This window comes from Aquila chrysaetos, chromosome 7, assembly GCF_900496995.4.
Source record: "Aquila chrysaetos chrysaetos chromosome 7, bAquChr1.4, whole genome shotgun sequence".
NCBI lineage: Eukaryota > Metazoa > Chordata > Aves > Accipitriformes > Accipitridae > Aquila > Aquila chrysaetos.
The window spans coordinates 17856498-17878493 of NC_044010.1; the positions used below are offsets into that span (position 1 = coordinate 17856498).

At 37.4% G+C, this 21996-nt stretch overlaps 1 protein-coding gene across 6 annotated transcripts in view; it reads right to left on the reverse strand.

Moving 5' to 3' along the window:
* CADM2 (cell adhesion molecule 2) overlaps positions 1 to 21996 on the reverse strand; it is a 699058-nt gene that overhangs the window by 161792 nt on the left and 515270 nt on the right. The window contains exon 1 of one of the 6 annotated variants that reach the window (XM_030020128.2): positions 113 to 245. The exons of the other annotated variants lie outside the window; for them this stretch is intronic. The gene's annotated coding sequence lies outside the window, so the exon portion shown is untranslated. Of the gene's footprint in view, positions 1 to 112; positions 246 to 21996 lie in introns of those variants that run through there. 6 annotated transcript variants of the gene reach the window in all.

The window sequence follows — 21996 nt, forward strand, 5'->3', positions numbered from 1 at the left end:
TCAGTCTCACCAAGCCTGTCTAATAATGGCATATATTTTTGCCTTTGTCTAGCCTCAGCTTATGCCACAGTTTGCCTAAGGTCATCAAAGAAATTTATTCGGTATACTACACCTTTTCCTTGTGCCTAAGGCTCTTGAAGTAAGACATCATCAAACTAACGGTATAATCCATGAGCATAAGGTGGGGTTGAGAATCAATACTTAGTCATTCTCTCAGATGAAACATGTAGCTGCCTCAGGTCATACAGAGTATGGTCACAGCAATCTGCATCAGACTCCAGGATGGCCTATTACAAGCATCTATTAAACAAATGCAGGAATGAGAGGCAGCCTCAGATGTGATTAAAGAAAACACTGGAATTGCAGAACACTGAATGAACTGCTGTCCTCTAAAATCCTTTTGTGAAGAAACAGCCTTGATTCATTCTATGTCAGCAAAAACCGTCAAATGAATGACACACTTGGGCATTGAGCACTCACGCTTCACATTGCCAAATGAAAGAAGATGAAAAGGTCCATCTCGATACATTCAACTCTTTCCCTAATGGTTTATATAATGATAAGTATTATGTATCAAGCAGATGGGAGAATTGAAATAGAGATGATGTTTGATGCATATGTTACTATCTCCTCTTCTCTTGTATGAAGGGCTCTGCAAGGTGGGAAGAGAAAGAAGGAGTTCTTTTTGTTTTTCCTAAATGCAATTTCTGAGTGAGAAATCCCCTTTTGTACAAGTACTCTAAATGAACAGCTTATTTGCTGGGGAAGACCATGATGGTTGGGATGACGAAGTTCACAGTCATTTTCATAGCTTCCCTTTAGCAAGTAATTTGGATGTTTGGTCCTTATCTCAAAACCTTTTCCTAGGTATGGCCCAAGGCCCAGCGATGTGTAACACACCACTGATGTAAAATCTTTGGAAGACTTGCTACTGTTGTCTCCCACAAGCTGTATAACCACACAGTTTTAGTGCACCGAGAACTATGAAGTATGAACATGTGACTTTTATGTATTTATAAATACCCTGGCTCCTATTTTTGCTATTAACAACTGTGACAAAGAAAAAATGTGAGTATATGCACTCATCATTTTCTCCTTAGTATTTATAAAATTAGAGTAACTACTTCAGATAGGCTTCTAAAATAAATAAAAGACGTGCTCTTTCATACTGCTTTGTTTCACACAGATTAGGAGAGCTCACCAGGTTTATCAATTACAATTTCAGCTGGCTACCATTTAATGGCTTATTTCTCTGAGGCAATGAGCAGGCAATTTTACACAACTACTTTCTACCTCAGGTGCTCTCTCATACAAAGCCCCATGCTCATTCAACATACCTATCAATCAATATATCTATATTTCCCTATGGAAGGCGAGTGAGAAGTGAGGGCAGTGGCATTTTACATGCACGGCACTCAGTAAACCCTTAATATCTTGCTTAGTTTAACTACTGCTGCAAAGTGCCTTACCTGTTCTTTGGAATGGGGCCCGAAGGTATAGCTCCTCTCTTTGTAGCTCCAGGCAGGCAGAACTGAGGTAACTGCTGTACCCTCTGAGGAGCGCCTGGATAATATCACAAGGATTGCGCCTGCTCATTGAATGGAGGGGGCTAGCAGCCTTTTATTCTTGAAGATTACAGTCAAAGGGATTGTGAAGAAACAATATAAAGGGATGGTTTTTTACTTATTCTTGTGCAGCACAGAGTTTGCCAAACTTTCTTACTGACAGCAGCTATTCTAAAACTACGCTTCAAAGATCTAAGACATACATTTTAAAAGTAGTTTAAAGTGGCACCACTATCATGCTGATTTAGAATAAATTTGCAGTTGGTTTACTTGGAATATCCTAATCCAGATTACTACAACACCTACTATGCTGCCTCACACCCCAAGGGAAGAATATATTGCCAGAACGGCACATAACTGTTTGGGCTGTCCTTGGCTGTTTGCTAATCTCTAGACAGGAGATAAGATGTAGTTTTGAGCCACACAGCTCTAAGCTGCCTGGGATGCAGGCAGCTGATACAGTGTGTTTTTCCATGGGAGGTTGGGATAAGCAGAAATGCTTGAGCTGGAAACTGCTCTGTGCAGAACAGACAAAAATGAAGGGAAAATGCTTTCCATGCCTGGCTTTTTATTCTGCAGTTGTCCTTGCCTTTGACCAAAAATGCTAACTTTCAGAATGTGCTGCAACAGCCCTTTTTTGCACAGGATGTGGTGCCACATGAGGTGTCTTCATTTTGGCAATGCTCGTTTACTTGTTATTTTTCACTCCCCTGTTAATCAGCATTGTGGGGACTTCTTAAAAAGTAGAAAAAAGGGTTAAGATATCTGCAGAGCTATCTTTGAAAAGGAGGAAGGGGAGCTCATTTTACATTTGAAATTAATACTGGACTGTTTGTGTGTTTATTAAGAAGGTAGAACACCTGAATCTATGTACAGTCCAACTGCAATTTTTTTCTGTAAAACCATGACTATATGTAAGTTTTGGATACCCAGATGTTGGAAGCACACTTAATTTCTGTGCAAAGGATAAATGAGGGTGCAGAGTACTAAAATAAGAGGAGGGACAAATATAAAATATTCCCATTTTATCTGTATTTAGAAGCAAAAATTTCCATTAATACAATGGCTGCTACTTTTTAAAGTCATAATGAGTCACACAGGTTTTATTGATGCATAACATAAAAAAATTTAAAGTTTTAAAGTCCTTACAAAAATTAAAGTCATTGTTCCTGAGTGCTTCAGGGGCCAGTATTTTCAACTGAGGTACATTAGTGCCATTCATATGATGGAAAGAATTAAGCCTTGAAAAGCCTATGGAATTGTCTTCATTTTTAATCTCAGTCAGCTGGGATGTTTTGACAGCTATTTAATGGCAGAGGGTAAGATCCAAGCCAGCTGTGTCCGTCTTTCTAGGCACATCATGCAAACGTTTACTCATATGGATGATATCTTGTTATCACTGTAAGAATATGAAAAAGGGGGCACAGAAACTTGAAATATTAAAGCTCTAGGAAAAAAAAAAAACTACCCAAAGATGATAACTGAGTCACAAAATCCTTCATAGCCCCAGGGCAATAGTCTTATGTCACTGTAGCATAGATTTGCCTGCTTTTAGTGCATATTAATCTTGAAAGTGACAACAGTCACCACATTTATGACAAAATAACTTAATAAAAGTGGAACAACCTATAATCAACCTTCAGTAAAGCTAAGCAATATTATAACAACAAATTCAAATTTGAGTAGTAAACTTCTCAAATATCCTTTGTAAGTTATATTACTTTCTTGTATCTACTTTAGTAAGCTTTAGTAACAAATCTTAAGGAAATGTATATCGTAAGAAAAGAAAATGGTCCATTTAACTATGAAGTAATGAATGTAAAAATATTATTCTGTTTATATGACTTATTGGAAAATTACAACAGTGATTCATTCACTAGACAAGAAAAACCTTATTATCTCTAAACTGTTGGTACAAAATGTGAATGAGTGTTCTATAAGGGGAAATGGATAAGAGGCAAAGATGAAGCTTTTTTTGATACTTTTTTTTTTTAAAAAGAATGAGTTCAGATGGAAAAGTGCATAAACTTAAGTGTATTCTGTCCTTATTTGAGGTGACAGAGAGAAATTCAGAATTCAAGAACTGTAATTGAAAATGGGCCTGGATTTTATAAGCTAAGTCTTCAGGACTAGGGTATGAACAGGTAATCCTATTGAGCTTGGTGGATATAGCTTCCCTTGCAACTACCTGATGAGTGTGTCCAAAGAATTATTTTAAAATTGGAATTTAACCATAAATTTTTGAAGTACCTACAGGGTCATTTGGGTGTCTTCCTTTTCTATAAACATCAACTCTTGATTTTGTAAAATGAATTAAAAATACTGACATTATTATGTTATTAAAATGGATACACCATGCAATAATGAATAAAAAGTCTATTTTAAAAATAAAATTATTTAAAGATAATATCTAATCTGACCTGTATGGTTCACTTAATAACTGGTGTTATCAATCACAGGGACTTTAAAATGGCAATGAAACATAAAGCAAGAAGGGACTTCACATTCAGATAACTGGCTTCCATGGCAGAAGAGGAAAAGATTTCGATGAAATAGTTTGTGAGCTCAGGAGAGGATTGGAACTGAGTCCTGCACTGTGGTGTAAAATTTAAGCAATACTCTATATTCTCAATTCCAATCAACTTCCAAATTTGAGGCATTTTGCCATCTACCAGTCTTGGACAGGTGAAAGAACAAACTACTGTGTGATATCCTTTCATTTTTATGAAGGATTGATAGAATGAAAAATGGCAGCAAGAGCATCAGCAAAGAAAACAAATTCTGAACACTGCTACTGTGCATCACAGTAGACTGCAAATATGACAATAATCTAGATATTTAAAATGTAGCCCAAGGCATAAACCTACATGAAGTTTTCATTATCACATATTTAAAGGTAATAAAATGTTACTGTCAATCAGTTTAAGAATATTGTAAAGCTGAGTTAAAAAGACAGGTAAGCCTCTCTAAACCACTTAGGAAAGAAACCGTTCCTGTGATTAACACTTTTAGAGACAGAAACCCTTGTTACTTGCAGCTTTTACTTGTGGAGTTTAACAAGGTCACAATCTACTTACAGCAGCAGCTGGTAGGTCATTTCTCCTTTTAATAGTTTCTGTTTTAATTATCACTGTTATCAGAGATGGTACTTTTCATTGTGCCAGCACATAAAATAACATACAATGAAAAAAAACAAACACCAACAAATACTGAAAAGGACCCACAGATAAAAATGAAGTGAGTAGGTCTATCAGAAGTTTAATAAACTTTTTTTGTAGTAGAAAACGTTGGTGATTGTTTTATGCATACTGCATTCTAGCACCTCCAACCAGCCCATGTTACTCTTCAAGCCAAACGCAAGAACACAATCCTCTTTAAAGACTTGATTCATTTGAAATAACGGTAGTAGAAGCAATTCCTCTGGGTCCTGCTGACGCAGGAGGTGGACCAAATATTGAAACTGTTGAAGAAGAGAACTTTTTAAAAAAGCCTGCTCTACTTCATTACTTTTTTAATGAGAATTGGCATACTTTTCAGTGACAGATATTGCTACTGTCATCCACGCTGATGCAGCAAACTTAACTGTGAAATGTGTTCATCTGATTCGTGTCAATATAAACAATGCTAGGGCCACATAATACAATGTGACCCTCACTGTATATGTAATCTTTAACCATTTTGTTGGTCCTCATATAACCGCAGGCCGGGAGGAAACAGATGATTATGTATATAGTTCTTTTTTGCCAGCCCAAAACCAGTTTTGTTGTTAACTGCACAGTGTTAAACAAGAGATCCTAGGGGAGAACTGAGGCATTTATCATAGTATTAAGCGAGGTTACGAACGGGGTGATCTTTAGTACATATGAATAGAGGGTGTATTGAAGTGGCAGTGTGTAAGCAATTTGTTATATGCATTTGTTGGGGGGGAGGTGTCTGTTGCAAACTTGCTCGGGTTTTGATGGCCACAGCTGGTGCTGTGCCGGGTGTCGCCTGTTGCACAGTATGTCTGCTGTCATGCCTGAGCAGCGAGGAGCAGTGAGGAGATACATTGCATAGAAGACCCCTCAGCCAATGAGGAGAGTTCGAGAAGTTTCTAGGATAACTGAAGACCCTTCAGCCAATGAGGAGAGTTCAAGAAGTTTCTAGGAGAACTGAAGACCCCTCAGCCAATGAGGAGAGTTTGAGAAGTTTCTAGGAGAGCTACTGCACCTGCACAGCCAGGAGGTGGAGAGTCTTTTGGAAGGACACGATGTAACTAATGTTAGACTATAAAAGAAGCTGGGTTGTTTTTCACAGTGTGCATCTTGGTAGAGCAGAGACGCCCGATGCACCCAGCGCTGTTTGCTTGCCTTTATTCATTTAATAAATCGTAAACTTTGATTGGAATCCTGTTTGAGACTAAATTCATTTATCACATTAACTAAGCATGAATGCTGCCCCTTCCTGGTTCTGGCTGCCCTGTGCAGCCAAACCTTCTTGTGTCCTTTATCTTATTCAAAGTCCTCTTAAAATTCATATCTAAAAAATTTCTTACTAGATGAAAAAGGGAATTTGTCAACATAAGAAGGAGACACACAACACATGTTTGAGTTTACTGAACTGTCATCTCCTATGGACTAACTTTCTAGAGATCCCATGAATGAACCCAAAAACAGCAGCTGAAAATACCAGGTGTTTGTGTCCGCACAGAACCCTGACATCTTGGAAGTCACTGAAGTTTAATCAGTTCCTGACCATGGACATAGCTACATCATACCATATCAAACTCATCCATGAAACACCATGGAGTATGAGCATTTACGCATTTCCTTTACACTCTGCATCCCTGAGCACATAGCTAACAGCTAACATGTACTGGTTTAGATGAAGGATACCACCAGAGCTTTTTAAAATATTTTTTGTCTTTCTTCTTTTTTTTTTTTTTTTTTTTTTTTGCTTTTAACAAAGAGCAGCACTGTAGCATTGATGTTTGGTGAAAGTCTAAGAACTACAAGTAATCACAGATTGCACCCCTGAAAATCTAAACTGCAAGAACTGCCCTGAGGCTGGCAATTGCTGCTACCAGAGTTTTGGCTGAATGAACTATCATTTGACCCTAAAGCACCTGTCCAGCCACAACGTATCAAAGAATGGATGACAACAGCTATTTCAGCAGTATTTGCAGAGACAAGAACACATCAAGAGTCAACAGTAAAAGTAATAAAAAAGGCTAAACTTTCCATTACAAATAAAAACCAAGAAAACCTTTCTGATCCTGTTTGTACAAGAAATGTGTGTAATGCTAAGACTTAGAAGTGGAGGGGGGGGGGAACTCCTGACATTATGACCGGTCAAAGTAAAAAAGTATGCCACTATAATCCCCAGAAACAGCCTTCAGGAAAATCAGCACATCTTTGTTTGTGTAAATACTTTTGCTACTGTAGTTACAGTTTATTTGAGTAATTCTTATCTCAAGTTATTACTCATCTCAAAAGCATGCTGGAAAAAACCTAGAAAACCAACTACTAAGGAGCTCTTTCAAAAGCACATCTGAAATTATATAATAAGCATTACTTACTCTCTTCCTGCCTTTTATCATTAGTTAATGGTGAGTTGTTGGAATTGAGTGCTCAGTGCAAAGCTTCACATGAAAGCCTTTAAAAGTAGTGTTGGCCAGACAATATGAAAAGTTTAGTATTAAAATACCACAAAGCTAGGTTTTTAATTTATGGTTTTGTATTTCAGAGATAGCAATTTTAAGTGTTTGTGAAGAATGATATTTTATTTAGTTTTATCTAAGCAGTGTTTTAACTGTACTGGATACTGAGGAAACAAAAAGATGTCTCCACACTATGTTTTAAAGCAATGCATAGATTGCTGTATATTTTAGTGTATCACTTATTATAGTTGTACGTTACTTGTCAGACAAGACAGCAGTCTGATTCCTTCTAGATATAGTATGTTGCTGGATTCTACAATATTAATCAATTAACAAGAGTGGGATGAAAGACATGTCAAACAGAGCTAACTATGTCCAAGCTTATCCACCTACTGCCGCTGCCACTGGAAGAGGAACCACAGTTGCATAGAAGCTGAAGAGAATGGTCCTCTGACATCAGTTGTCATGCTATGCTTCAGGTGCTACCTACCTTCTTTTTTTATACTTGTACTCATTGCAATTATTAACGACTACAACATATATCTATACCACAATCTAAAGGCAGGCCTGAGCTTGCACTGCAATCCAGATTTATTTAACCTTCAACATAACTGGCCCCAAGCACAAAGCTTTGGAGGAATCCTAGAGACGGAAGGAAGCAACAGCTCGCTGTCACTCTGTCCCTTAGCACAGGGACTACTTGTTCCATACAGGCCTATGGCTGTAAGAGGGTAGGCAGGCAGGCTTTGGGCTTGCCTTATATTTTAGGAACACTCCCACATTTTAACTAGTGGGGGACACTAATAAAGACCCTGACTGAGAATAGGGTGGGTGTACCACAATCTAGACATACCCTCGTGCTGGCTACCAAATATGTGGAACACACGAGATTTCATTTGTTATCTTGTCTGTACTGCATTGAGCTGATTTGACATAAGTTGAAGGTCAAGACAACTACTTGTACTCTTGAACCAACTATTCCCAAACCCCTAAATATATTTTTCCCAAAGTAGAACAGTAGATCAAAGAATTTTGTATCTGCATGTACAACTTTCAAGTAATCCAAACAAGAAAACTCCCTAGCCTACTGCCTTCCTACTTTTCACCCCGTCTGTTTTTTGGGGAAAACACCATAAATAATAATCCCCAATTATAAAATATACACCTTGAGTACTCAACTACTGCTTTATTTGTTTCCATCAAACAGCAGTTCATCCCATAACTAGTTCCCTTGCATGTAACCTGCAAATTTCTTCTTGCCTTGGGAAAATATTTTCTTATAGTCAAATTTACAGTGCCTTTGGAAAAGGGAACACTGGTCCAATATGTATATAAAGAAGAAAAATCTCTGATATGCAAGCAGCTGTGACCTTTAACATACATTGCAAATTTACAGGAAGCATTGTAGTTAATAACTTTATCAAACTGCTGCATTAAAATTGCTACAAATTATTTACTCAATTTCATTAACAAAAGAGAATTTGTGCAACACACAGCAAGAAAAAGTCAGCATGCTGTGTCTCGTCACAGGGCCATTGAACCCATTTAACAAGGAAGGGGAAAAAAGTAGAAAGCAAGTGAAAAGTGCCATGACTGAGCCTGGAAATCCTACTGATGGAAAGTGATCACATTTCAAAACGGCTGTGATAGAGAAACAGTCGTTAAGCAACGCCTATGGGGCATCAGGACACATTAGGAGCTAGAAACCTGCAATTAGAATTCTGAGAAGGAACTGTAAACACAGAGTACATCATGCTCTTTTTTTTTTTTTTTTTTACTTTTTTCTCTGTTATTTAAAGATTTATTGTCAACATTTTCCTACAGTTACTTGTCAGCTAACTCTGGAAGAACCTACACTGCTATCAAGCACTGTGGAGGTCACTCCCACACACCTGATTACTTCCTCAGTTGATTCATAGGAGTGTTGCTAGACGTATACTGAAAGCTACCGTGAACAATCCATTCATTTCTAAGACACATGTCTGTTACAAAATGCTCTTGGACTCTGGAAGCTACAAGAAGCTAACTAAATTTTATGGTAATAGTATGACTTCCAGAATAGCGGTTCTACACTTTAAATATTGGCTCTTAGGAAAAGGTAGGTATTGTTCAGAATAAGTCAGCAATCTGAAACATTGGCAATAATTTTATACGTGGTGTTGCTAAGGAAAAGACTATGATGGAAACTCATAAATTCACAGGAAAAAAAGATTATTTGTAAAGCTTCATATGTGGAATAAAGAATGTATCTTTTCTGACTCTAGCTACAGAAACTCTGAAAGAACCTTGATAGGGAAGCAAACCAATATTATTAAGTTTTCTACAGCTTATTCAATATACTACACACTTTCCACTTGAATAAAGCAAAGTGGCCTCAAAGCCTGCTGCTAGGAAAATAACAATTACTACTTGCTCTGGTTGTTACACAAATACCTAAAACCACATCTTTAATTTAGAGTCACTGTATGCTAACAAAGAGGAGGACACCCTGCCCTCAAAGGTGTAATAAGTATATAAGGCAAAGAAGAGAGATCCTCCAAGCCAAAGGCAGCATACAGACGCTGAGAAAGATTGATGGCCATGTTTCCAAAGTGCTTATTTGCCAAAATGGAAACCACAACTGAAGACTGTCTCCCTAGACATCCAGAGAGGTAGGGGTCCCGAAACATCTTATCTAATCCCCACCCCCATGCTGAAAACACATAAAAGCTTATGAAAAAACCCTGAACATTCATTCTCTCTGGACCACAATTTTATGAGGGACAGATGCAAGAGAACTTGTTACTGAAAACGGACAATATACTTTTTCTTAAAGAAGTGATCAAAGCCCTCACCAGCTTTTACCTGATGGTCAAGAATCTTATCTGAGAAATTAAAAAGGTAAATTTGGAGTCTTTTAGACTGAAAATGGCATTGAATATTAAGTCACTGAGGTAGGATTTTTTTTTAATGCTGATTCAATGTTTGAATAAGGGAAATGTTACAGAAATGTGGCTAAACACTACCATTGCCTCCATTAAAACAAAAAACGGGTGAGATATGAATACCTCTTGCAAGGATCTTGTTTGCTTATGAGAGAGAGAGAGACTGGTTACTCTGAAAACTTAAACCTTGCCTTGGATACTGGTAGGGCTTAGCTGCTCTAGCTGAGGTAGCTCAGGACATGAGCAGAAGTAGAAATGTACCCATCTTGTGAGCTTTCCAGTAAAAAAGGTGTGCCCCTATCCAATTCTAGACATCTAAAATTCATTAAATACTATTTTGCGGTCTTGCTTAAGTCTTTCTTAAACATTTAACTTGCTTAGATGTCTCTCGCCTCCCAGTACCCAGGTATTTTTGAAAATGATACTCCATCTTATTTACAGAAGGTTACATAAGAAGCCTTTGACTGAAAGAGAAATTAAAACCACATTTCACAAATCCTAACAGAGTGCCTTAAGCATAAAATTCTTTTTCTGTAATTACCAGTTTTCCTGACCCAGTTTCTACCCCCACGGTATCTTACTGAGAAGTCATTCTGCTGCTGAAACCTGAAGTACTTGAAAGTGAATTAAGACAATCTCTTTTCCTGTCCTGTAGTGTTCTTTTAGAAATTTGTCTGAGCTCCTTTGAAGCCATCTATGTTCCTTCTTCATTCTTCAGTTCTTTTCCCAGACGTCGTGGTTTAACCAGCATACCAGATATGGCTTCTGCCTCCTTTGTCTCTTTGAAATCCCCACCTTATTCTCCAGAGAGAAGCAGCGTACTGAAATCTCACCTCCTGATGTTATTCGAGTACCTTTGTGACACTCATTACTCAAAATCTTGAGTTCAACAGAAATCTTCAGTGAAGCCATGCAAAACTGAAGAGAGTAACAAGGAGTACAGAGACTTCCAGATGATGCCAGAAGTGAGATTAAAAAGACATCTTTCCACCATACAGTGGGTGAAATGGAGTTTGGAAAGAACCAAACTTTATAGGTAAAGTAGTGAAAGGAAAGCTAGAGAATGCCAAGCATCTAATTCCAAGTCTATGCATTTGAACTTAAGTTACTTAGGACTAGATCGTTAGGGTAGGAATTGGTGGTTCTCATAGAGTCCTATCACTCTCCCCACAAAACGTGGCCTTCTACAAGTGCCTGATTACACTTAAAGAATAATGGCGCGGGCCTACCACTTTCACAAGCTAGCTAAGCAGTTCATTTGCACATTACCCTACCAAGGAAACAGATTTTCATTTTGATGACATTGCTTTTGTTCCGAGTTGCTTAGAAGAAATGCTGCACTTAAAGTTTGAGGCATGTCTTTCTTTAGATCAGAATCGAAGAATTCTGCTCCTGATGTACTGTAAAAATGCACTGTAAATTGCACCATTATGCAAAGCCCATTGGTGACCTTTCTATCATGCACCACATTCACTAGTGTAGCCTGGTGAGACAGGAGCACTCTCACAGTTCTGCAGAGAGACAGGTTCAATGATCAGAGGTTCTATAAACTCCTTTAATCATCATCATCAGAATCAGTGACTCAGAGGTATATTCAGAGGAAGAAGCTGTGGGGGAGTTTCTTTAAAAAGAGCAAGCGAAATAGAGTAAGCAAAGCACAAAACTAATTAAACTTGATGCAACAAAAAACTAAAGCATTTTTTATGCAATTTATTAAGGAGAAAAAGCTGTGAAATTAACAGCAATCAAAAACTAATTAAAGTTGATGCAATAGGAGCAGCCAAAGAATGCCTGATAACATTTATTGAACCAAAGAAACATGGCTGTCAAGTTAAAAGAAATCAACCAAACTCTGTTTTTGAATAGCAACGCAAAGATAATTATTCTCCGGGTGACACTTACAGAATAAGATTCAAGTCATTACCTCAAAAGACAAAAGGACTGACATGCTGTGTTAAACTGCCTGTGAAAAAAAGGGTCTTAACACAGAAACTTTGCAAGTAATTCCTAGGTCTTGCATATAAACAAATATGACTCATCAGCCAAAAACAATGGACTATTCTTGTTATATCAGTTACTTCTATAAACTAATATTTGACATTTAGGAGAATACCTTGTCTAACAGGGTACTTACAAGCTAGAGACTCCTGGTGTTTCCATCCTAGCTTTGAAACTCATTGCCTCAGCACCTTGGGCAAGTAATTAACATCTAGAAGTCCATTTGGTTTAGGATTAGGATGGAAAACTCAATTCCTGATGTCAAGCACCACGTAAAGTATTGCCAACTGCCAGAAATTCTTCTTATAGAAAGTCTTGGTGGTAAATAGTGAAGTGGTTCTGTCTGCAGTGAGCATAAGGCACTTCTATTTCCCTTATGTAATTGTACATCTTTTATATCATGGTCTTTGATTTATAAAAATAATTCAGACAAAAGTAGATGTTCACAAGGGGCATAATGAAAACGAACATGTAAGTACTTTTTGTCAAAAGATTCTAAAGTACATTAAAAGCTTACTGTTTAACTAAAAATCCATCTTGTAACTCTTGTCAGAAAGGTCACAGTCAGAGTCCCAGTTAAGTGAATCTCATCCAAAATACTCAACTTCCAGCACCTTTATTCTGGAATCATGGTTTAAAACCAATTCGGGGAATTCTTCCCAGTAAATCTCCAACATTATCATCATCCTACTAAATCACCATCACAAGGCTTCCTTTCATTCACTGAACAAATAAAAGTCTATCTTATATAACATTATACCATAGCCAAATGTAGCAGAGATGCCAAGCAAAGCATCAGATTTTTTTTTGTTGTTATTTTAATCTCACAAAGGCAATTTCCTCAGCTGAGGAGTTTTCCATAATTCATTTTAATGCTTTTAAGTTCCACTTCCTGTTCTAATAAAAAACCCTACCTGTCTCTGGTGTACAGTATATCAAAAAATGACTGCTGAAGCCCATTATTCAGTTCCAAAGAGCTGCAATCTGGTATTGCTGACATGCCTAAGGAAGATTTCCATGTCACATTACTCCACTTTTTCATAAAACTGGCATTGTTTTTAAGCATAAAATATTAAGTTAGTCTGTTTAATGGTGTTGATTTTCTTCTTTACTGCTTTTTTACCCCCAAGAAATTTTTAGCATTTGGAGAGATCCTCATTACTTGCACAATCTTTCAGCTCTACTTTTTTTTTATAAAAATGCTCATCCTTACATGGTCAAAATACCCATTTTCCTTGCAGAGACAGTTTACATCATTAACATGGATATTTAATGGATCATTTTTTCCTAGTCTGTTCAGAAATCACTTAAAATTTCTGAACGAAAAGTTTTCTTCTTCATTTTGTCTTCTTTATAGCGAGTCAAGATTTTAAACTCCTTTTTACCTGCGGAATAAACACTGGCTTGCAGTGGGCACTTGCTTGTGTTCACTTCAACAGCAGAGCAATAAAATTCCAGTCGAGCTCCAGTAAAGAGAGCATTTTCATGTTTGTGTATTATAGACTTCTGCAGCCTGGTGCGGAACTTCATTAGACCTAGAATTGCGGGGCCAAATTAACTCCTTACGTAAGCAAGTTAATGTTACTGAAGTGGACAGCGCTGTTTCTGCTGCGCCAGGTCATGATTTGGCCTGTTATGGACAAAACCTGCCTGTTAGGCAACCGTTGGTATGTATTTATACTTAGAACTGAGCCTGGAGTTCAATCTGTTATAATTTTGTTTCTTGAACACACAGAAAGTTTTTAAAGTGCCAGCTATTCATGATTTTTTAGTTGTTCAGCAAAGAGCTACTGAAACCTGAACTCCCAAGAAGTTATACCCATCCTGTTTATACCACAGTAATTAATTTGCCCCTTTTACAAAAATTCTAAGCTTCCTTCTCCATCCTTCCCTGCTGGGTAAGAAACAAATGGGACTTACCCTTCCAGTCTGGAGCTCTGCTTGAATTGACTACCTGCCTCAGTCTTCTACCTCAGCTGCCTGGTCAGTTTCTGCCTCTTCAAGTGGAGAAGAACAAAATTCTACCTGCCTTTCTCACAGTAGCAGGATAAATTTAGATCACTTTTTCTCCTACTCCTAATAGCCATGAATTTATACATATTTGATACTCACAATTTCTTTCAAATAGGTTGGAACTGGACAACAGATTCAAATATTCATGAAGGAGCATTTGGAAGAAAAGATCATGACTTAACCGTGGGTGCAATCATATCTGCTACCATTCACTAGGAATCCTAGCTAAAAATGATCTTTCTTCCAACATTTCAGATTAAATACACACACTCACAAAACTCCAGAACAAGTCTGCAAAATCCACACTGACAGTACACACCTTGCAGGAACATGACTTGAAAATACCTGTTCATTTCGAACCACCACAGAAGGCAAAACCTTTGAAGATTCTCAGATCGTATTGTTGCCAGTACAACATAAATTACACCAATTCAATTTCTATTACCCTCTATTCCAGGCCTATTAAATCTTTACTAATAGGTCTCCTTCATGTCATGCCCGTGTAGTGAGATGCAAGGCCCTTTTTATCATAAGTTAAATGGTGGTAATGGGGGGATTGTTGAGTGACATACTGCTCTCAGACAAGGAGAGTAATTTCCACATTTTAAAATAAGAAATTAATCCTTATTGCCTCTGTTACATCTTGAAGGACGACTATGATCTACTGTGCCTTGATCAGCTTGACTTAAAAAAAAATCTGTTTATTGTTGGTAGTTAGAAGAAGAAATGGGAACTTGCTACAAAATATGACTCCCTGAATATATTTGTTCAAAATTGCTACAAAGCACATAAAAATGAATAAGGACATTTTCATATCACTGCCATTTGCTCTTTTCCTTCGCTACTCTCTCCCATGTTTGAGAACATAAACATATATGTAGGCTATATGACTGTCTTAGAAGAAAGAGGAAGATTCTGTCACAATCTGAAAGAGATAATCTATATTAATAGGGATGTGACTTTTTTCAGCAAAATGGGTTTATTACTGACCAGTGTGAAAACTATCCTCTCGGGAAGCTTCAATACACTGATAGATTATATACAGACCCCTTAACTTGCTTCATTACAAATTGACAACATCATTGCCAGCACATTTTGTTAAACACAGATGAACTGCACCTCTTAAATTCTTCAGCAGAAAGGCTGACATTTTTTGGACAGTAAATCCTCTCATTTTTGAAAAAGTAATGATATACACTTTAGGACATATCGATCTGGAGAATGAGTCCAAGCTCATCCAGGCTTAAAAATCTGGGAAATAGCACAAGCTGACCTGAGTTGCATTAGCTTGTCTGAATTCCTCTATAGGCTCTCAAAAGAAGTGGTTCAAACATAACATGATAGGAAAGCGTTTATGACTGTCATTGGGAGACTCGGCATTGTGTGTTGATGTGGCACTGCATCATCCTGTGGTGATGAACTCCAGCTCGAGTAGCAGAGACAGAACAGAAAGAAATATGTTTGGAATGAACTCTTCTTACATCACCTTGACTGGAATACAGTCAGACAGAGAATAATGTGAGTAATGAAGCGAGGACGTAGTTTGCATGACTGGGTAAAATACATCTTTCTGCTTAGCACACTTCCATCTATAAATGGGTAAAAGTATGCAGCTCCTTGGTAACTTCAATACTCAAACCAGGCTGGATTTTGAAAGTCTAACATTATGGAAGTGAGCTATTTTACACAAAGCCACAACATGTTTTATATCATAGTTTTAATTTCCTCAGGAGTTAGGAGTAGAAGGGTTCAGCAAAAGAGCAGGGCATCAAAACAAAGATACATCTTGGTTTTTTACCCTCCTATTTTAGAGCACAGATGTGACCAAAGACCTAATTTTTAATGAGCAAGGAAATGAATGGTTAAAGGACTTGTAAAATGTACCTTTCTTTGTCCCTATTGGTGCTGCTTTCTTTCTGAAAATAAGCAGAAAAAACCTTAAGATGCCCCAGTGAAGAAGCAGCAGCCATCTTTCCTGCTTCTGTTTCTACTAGGAATGAATCCCACCAGAAAATTACACAAAAGGAATCTGAAATGGTCCAGCTATACGACTGTCAGACCTTTTCACAACACAAAGTAATGCTATTTAGCAACACATCACCTTGTAATGCTATCCCTTCACCATCTACAGACAGGCATTCACAGGTGTGCCCTAGCCCTCAACGGATCTGAGACGGAGCAGGGAACTGAGCTCGCAGCTCTCAAACCCAGCAGCTTCATGTCCCCTCTGCAAGAACTGGATGTTGCTCTCATAGTAAGGTAATGCTTACGAGGAAGAGCCATTCTAAGAAACAGGTTGTTCTGGTGGCATTTTGTTCTGTGGTGCCAAGGTTCATGCCTTGCTCCAATTTCCCAAAGGATTGAAATTCAGAGTTTTAGGTCAACTCTTACATATATGAACTTGATTCTTGAAGTGGACCTTGCCACTGCTCCAACATACCACACCTGTCATGAATACATGAAGTAAGGCGATAAAACCAAACCCTATGTTAAATTTAGTTTTCAATTTGAAGCCAGTGAATAGAGACCAAAAAAATGAATGATGCTTTATCAGTAATCTGCGCAGATGGACTGAGGTGTTCTAATCAAAACTAGTAAAAAAACACGTTGACAAAAGTATATTATTCATTGAAAAATACACTAATTAATTTATGTAGTAATGCCAATGCCTCATTTTCTACTTTCTATTTTAAAAGAAAAATTAATTGTAGTGATAGGATGGAAATGGAGTATTTTCATTTTAGAACAAGTTTCCATTTTATATATATAAAGCTGAACTGAAATAAACATTTTATTTAAAATTTTAAGAAAAGTTTTTTGTTTACACCAGGCAGTTTCCCCCCTCCTAAATCAAGTTAGATACTGGATGTTGCATTCTGAAAAGAAGAATATTAAAATGGTGATATTTCCTTCAAAATAGCAAGTCCAGATCTCATTCCAGTTAAGTTCTGAAGTAGGATAGCTTTAAAAAAGAAATGAAGTTTTCCTTATTAATGCTCAACAACTTCAATAAAGAAGCTTGCAGATCATGAATACACAGCTATGCTTGAAAGACGTCTTGATGACTAAGGATGCCTGTTACAGAAGGTGAGGGTACAGTAGTCTGGTACTTTTTTTCAATTATTTTCTGTTCTTCACTGTGAAAGGAGTTCCCTTTTCACAGCCTTTTACAGATGTTAATTCAGGGTGAAAGATCAGGCATGTGTCATTCACCTGAAGCCTTGATATTTTGTTTATATCATAATTTGTACTATGACTGGTGAGCAACGAATTTACCTGCAAAACACATAAGGAGGATCCTTGGCAGCTACAAGGACCTGGAACCCATGAAATATCTCAAATGCTTTACTAAGAACTAGAGAATAGAGGCTGACACAGGTATTGTAAAGAGAACACCACTGCTTGTGCTCAGCCTCCTGACTCAGAGGGACGGCAGCTTGCATGATTTCAAGGCTTCTACTTGCCTCAGCTCTAAGGTGATCCTTAGTGAGTGCAAGAACAATTCCAGTATGAAATTGGACACTGCAACAAAGAAAGAAAGAATAAGCCCTCCCTTCCACAGCTCCCCCCCAGCCCCAGTCTAACAGATGCTCATCTGCAGGAAGACAGCCATATGAAACGCAAAAAATTGACCAGGTAGCATCAAAGTGCTGTGCATTGCAAAAAAAAACCATGATAAGCAATTTTTTTTAATGTTAATAAGGGGAAACTGAAGCCTTCAACAGGTCTGGAAAAACACCCATTCACAGTCCTGGCTTATCTGCACAGGGAGAAAATCCCGTATGTGTGAGTCAGTTGCTAAGAAAGCTTTGACTAATGCAGATACAAGTCTGACTTTTTAAGTTGACATTTCTACTTTTCCAGTGGATCAGAACTGTCAGGAGAGTTCACAAGCAGACCAGAGGATTGCAGAGGAGAGTTATTCTATAGCAGTCTAAGAGTTGTGGAGTAAGTGCTTTGATAGAATTAGCAATGGTGGTTTAAGAAACAGTCTCGGACTCTATTCCCAGTACTAGCAATTACCACTCCCATAACAGAATCAGAACAAAGGAACAGAATCAGAAGGAAACCAGCTGCAAATTTTCCTATACAGGCAAAGAGCAAATTCCCTTCTGCTGCTGCTTTCATAATGCCTTTAATTAACATCTGGCAGTGGAGCAGGACAGACAACTGGAGACAGCAACATTTAAAGTGTTGCTTTTAGACTTGCCAAGAGCTCAGCTGCTGGAGTCCTTACACCGTCTTCATGCCTCTTTTGGTTTTCTCACAAGATGTGACTATGATAAACATTTATTCTTCAAAAATCAAAAATTATCAAAAATGTCTTTTATCAAGTACATCAGCAGAACATACTGTGCATCTGTAGCGTACGAAAATAGGGATTAAATAAAATTTTGCTAGGTAGTTGGAGAAAAAAGTCTTTAAAGATAGCGTTTGGCATGGGTTAATCGCCTCTTTCGTTAAAGAAAGGAATACACACTGAGAACATCTTTCTGCCATCTGATTAAGCAATGAGCCAATACAATTGTAAATCTTCCAGAAATTCCCCATGGTTCAACCCAACAGAGGCAATTCTTTACTTCTCAGACTCTATCCCTCATTTTCAGATAATCATTGCATTAATTGTGTACAAAAACTTTCTATCATGCTGTTAAAAGAAATGGAATGCGACTGTTCTGTGATTCTCCTTAGCAACCTTTGACAATTAAGAGACTGAATTATTCATATTTATTTTTAATATAATAACAATTTTTAAGTTTGCTCACCACTCAATTGCTCAAACAGCAAGCAAAACCAACTGATTCTAGTATAAACAGTGCAACTGTTCATTTTCTACTGTTTTAGTGGCTGTTACAAGTTATTCTGTCTGTAACTGAGAAGGATTTAAGGGTACTATTCTATCCCCACAATCATATGCCATTAATTGCTTTGCAAGTCATTGGAATTTTTTCTTCCTTTGCATAAGGCAGATTTTAAGTCTTGTCTGCACTTATTTGTACTATTTACAAGTATTATAAGTACGAGTTCTGTGTAATACTTACCCATATTACATATAGTTTCATGCAAGTCTGATCAAGTTTGGCATATTCATTCAACATGGTTCAATTCAGTTTTTTTATTCTGTGTTAGTAAGCAGCACAACCATGGTATTAAAATAGAAATGATGGGATTTGCACTGAGATACATGATAATTTCATTCAAAATGGGAAAAAATACAGATGATGCGCACTTTATTTTTCGGCTGCAAAATTGACTAAAAAAATCTGAAGAATATCAGAAGGGAAAATATGCCCTGTATGAAGAAAAATAAATACACTTGTGGTAAGATTGTACATTGCGATGCACATTTTATAAACCAAGCTTTTGTTCACTGGCGTAAACTGAACCACAACCAGATTATCTATATGGGAAGAATGATCTAGTAAGATGGCATTGTGTTTTTTCCTCTAAATGTTATTTTAGATAACGAGAAATTCTGTTTAAGTTGGTTTTGCTTCCATTTAACATACATTTGAGCTGTCAGTGTAGTTGCATGGTATTATTCTCTTAGGCTGCTACTGGACAATAAAGCTACAGATAGGAATAAAACAATAATAGCTTGTGACAAGTTACATTTAAAATGTTTGATCAGACTGATCAATGGGCCTTTGCTTCAAAAGCTATGTTGAGGTTCAAGGAAGGAAAAGATAATGGTTATTCCAACAGTTTGTCCATATCTCACTGAACTGCAAGGCATTTGGGATGCAGCCCCAGTCTTAATACAGCTGCCACATACAAAAAATGCTTTTCTGCTTCTCAGACTCCATAATGGAAATTCACATCTGCCTTTTTCTTTCAAAAATACTTCTGTTAGAGTCCATACACTTAACTTACATCTTGGTTTTATTTTAAATTTCAGGAGCTTTATTTTTCTTCGCAGTCTTGTAATTATTTTATATTCTTTAAGCAGCATTCTGAAAACTCACTAATATTTGACAATTAATATATAGATAACAATAATTATCAGTCAGTTCCTGTGGATTAGGGGTTAGAGGCGTGGGGTTTTAATTTTTTTTTTTTAACATCTGTTAACATGCCTTGAACTCTCTGTGTGCTACTGGTTTGTTGGGGTTTTTTTCTTCTCCATTTGCACAATTGCCTTTTGGGTTTTGTGCTTCCTCAAGCTCCTTTTACTCAGAGTACATACCTCTGAAAGTAATCTCATTCAGGTTGATTCAGTTCTCCTTTCTGTTCAATTTAAAGTTATTTTCTTTGGCTCACAGCAGAACATCACACAGTCTCTCACTGAGTTATTGAGGATTTTCACCCCGTATCAGCAGCTCATCAACAATTACTTTTCTGCACACAGATCCTTAAAGATCCAGGACATGACGATTTGTTACACTTTCTGTGCTGAAACAATCGTGAAGGGAAGCTCCTTAAAAAAGTTTCTACCAGAAATGGTTTGGAGAGATGAGCACTTCTAATAATGGTAGATCCTTCACTTCCACCTCAAAAATTGAAAATAGTAATATTTTTAGGTCCAGGCACTATGGAAGTGTACACTTACTGGCTTTATTTAAATCTTTGGATATATTAGAATCCTCAGCTTGCCTGACCTTAATAATGCGATCCTCCTATAAACTAATCATCTAGCTTTTGTATTGGCTTCATAACATCTGATGTTATCTGATATCTGTTATCTGGTACAATTTGTCTTTAATTTGTTTCCCACTGCCAATGGAAATTTAAATAAGGTATTCTAATTTTGGTGATATAGCAGGATTTCTGTTCACATGGTAAGGTGTGACTATAATATATGGGAGGTATTAAAAATTTCAGTTAGATTTAGTACACATCTTTTACAAATTTGCTTCAGTAGACATACTATACTTTTTTTTTTTTTTTTTTTTTTTTTTTACAATCAGCTCTTGATCCTAAACAAAAGTAGGATTTCTCATCTCATTCCTTTATATCACATGGTGCCAGTCAACAAGGCCTTACTTTTTTAGGGTAACTATTTAAAAGAGAAATGGTATTCTGCTTTACTGTAGACTTTAAACATTAAGAAGTCCAGTCTTTTACCATTAAGTCTTCCTGTGGTATACAGAGCAGCTGAAAGTGAGCCTTTAGTAGTTTCTTCTCCATTTTTAGGTTAAAGAGAAGCAAATCCACGCTACCAGTGAAAAAAGACCTAAGCTGTCTTCACCCTTGCTAAGCGTGAAAATAGAAGAGAAGGAAAGCATGCTGCAGAGACATTCACACTCACTGTATGCCAGTTAGCTCTAACTCAGAGAGAATTTATCTCCCCTAGCCAATAAACTCTTAAACCCTGCTAATACATCGTGGGGACTTGCCATCTTGGATTACAGGTAGCTTTGGGACTTCTCTATCATGTTTGACTGAGTAATGTGGAAATGCTCACACAATCTGGCAAGCCTCCATCTTCTCAGAGAAGCTGTAATTTCAGAAGGCAGAGGGCTGAAGTCCACAGGTACAACTATGTTATCAAACCAGCTTCTGGGTGGGGTTTGGAATCCAGTTGTCACAGGTCTAGTTAATCCAGACCGGGAATTCTGTATCATGCTGATAGAAGAGGCTTTTCCTATTCCTTTACTATTTTCCTACATAGCAGTCACTGTCCCTCAGTCATATCCTCTGGAGTTGCTTTCCATCCAGTTGGGTAAGTCTCTAAAAATATGTTGTTGAATCACTCTTGTGGGCTACATTTCTCCTTGACCTGCTATGGTTTTATTCCTCCAGCATTTACTGACTGACAGTTAATCTCTGTGTTAACCCTTCTAAAAGCAGCTGGAATGGTAGTGACTGTACCACCTGCTGTTAGTCTAGGACTGCTGTGATTATATTGCATTCAATT